General features: G+C 42.9%; 1 pseudogene; it reads left to right on the top strand.

Annotated features, from left to right (window-relative positions):
* The first annotated feature begins 738 nt into the window (after nucleotides 1-738).
* LOC124526889 (60S ribosomal protein L26-like) lies at nucleotides 739-1,149 on the top strand (annotated as a pseudogene).
* Nucleotides 1,150-1,906: the final 757 nt, after the last annotated feature.

The raw sequence follows: 1,906 nt of genomic DNA, 5'->3' as shown, positions 1-1,906 counted from the left end.
CACCATCTTGGACTCTGTTCCTGGGGATGAAAACTGGTGACAACAGCCCAGACTTAATCTCCTCCTCCTCGATCCTCTGCAGGAGCTATGGCAATCCCTGAAGGGGCTGGCAGCTTGAGGCATTCTCAGCAGCTGGGCAGTAGGTCCTTCTGTGAAGGGGCATCTGGAAGGCACGTCCTCATGTCCACACTGCCACATTTGATTCTCTCTACCCAGTTCATTGGGCTGGGGGCTGTTTTGTTTGTTTTCTTTTTTAAATTAAAAAAAAATATATATATATATATATTTTAATTTCCACACTGCCAGCACAGAGCCCGACGCAGGGCTCAGTGTGGGACTTGATGTGGGGCTCAAACCCACGAACCACAAGATCATGACCTGTGCTGAAATCAACAGTCAGACACCTAACCCACTGAGCCACTCAGGTGCCCCGGCTGGGGGCAGTTTAACTAAGGATCCTCATTCTCAGTGGTGGAACAGGGAGTGGCCTATTATAGGAGGAGTGGGATAGGTTTTGGAAACCAAAGGGCTGGATTTGTATAACTCCTGATGGGTCAACTGTGATTTTAGACAAGTTGCTTCACTTTTCTGGATTTTATTTTCTCTTGTGCAAAATGTGGAAAATAATGCCTGTCTCTTAATAATGCCTACCTAGACCTGTTGTGAGGGTTAGAGTCAGTAACTCATGAAAAGTTCCTAGACCCTTTTGCTGCCGTCACTGAAGTGCCACGGGCCAAAATGAAGTTCAAGCCCTTTGTGACTTCTGACCGGAGCAAGAACTGTAAAAGCCATTTCAGTGCACCTTCCCACATTTGCAGGAAGATTATGTCTTCCCCTCTTCCCAAAGAGCTGAGACAGAAGTGCAACATTCGATCCGTGCCCATGTGAAAGGATGATAAAGTACAGGTTGTGCAAGGACACTACAAAGGTCAGCAAATTGGCAAAGTAGTCCAGGTTTACAGGAAGAAGTACATCATCTACATTGACTGAGTACAGTGAGAGAAGGCGCATGGCACAATTGTCCACATGGGCCTTCGCCCTAGGAAGGTGGCTGTCACTAGACTAAAACTGGACAGAGACCACAAAAGGATCCTTGAAGGAGAGGAAAAGGGCAAATATAAAGAAGAAGATGATATTGAGAAGATGTAGGAATAAAGTAATCTCATATACAGCTTTAAATAAAGGCTGTTTGGGAGTTCCTGGATGGCTCAGTCGGTTAAGGTTCTGACTTTGGTTCAGATCATGATCTCACGGTTCATGGGTTGGAGCCCTGCATTGGGTTCTGTGCTGACAGTGTGGAGCCTGCTTGGGATCCTCTCCTTCCGTCTCTCTCTGTTTCTCCCCCATTTGCATTTTCTCTCTCTCTCAAAATAAATAAATTTAAAAAAAAAGGCTGTTAAAATGAAAAAAGAACAAAAAGAAAGAAAAGTTCCTAAGACAGTGCTTGGCACATAATGAAAAAAAAAATATTTTTTCCCTATCTGGATGGTCTTCCTTTACCAGTCTGTGATTCCAGAATCTTCCCAAGGAAAGTATGAAGACCAAAGGAATGGTGGCATATCTGGCTTAAGGTAGATATCAGTATAGGAAATCTTTATGGGCCAGTCTGTAGGAATGTTTCTGGCAGCATGACACAGAGCTCTGTCTTTGTCCCCAAAACATTTTTATTATTTTTAAAAAAGTTCTTAAAAATTTTCACCAACTATAGAAGAAGATATTCTCATTATATATGTATGTATTTCGGCGGATAAAGCTAAAATTACTCCTGATCATCTCCCAGAGGTGATGACTGTTACCAGTTTAGCTGTTTAGTTGTTTATTGATTTCTTTCTTTATCCATCCACCCACCTCTTGATCTATTTTACCTCAGAATTTCTTTACTAAAGGACATGTTTCCCTGGTGGTG

This window comes from Lynx rufus, unplaced genomic scaffold, assembly GCF_022079265.1.
Source record: "Lynx rufus isolate CCGP_SWC_20201006 ecotype Redwood Valley unplaced genomic scaffold, mLynRuf1.p SCAF_5, whole genome shotgun sequence".
Classification (NCBI taxonomy): Eukaryota; Metazoa; Chordata; class Mammalia; order Carnivora; family Felidae; genus Lynx; species Lynx rufus.
This window is presented reverse-complemented; position numbering and strand designations above follow the sequence as displayed.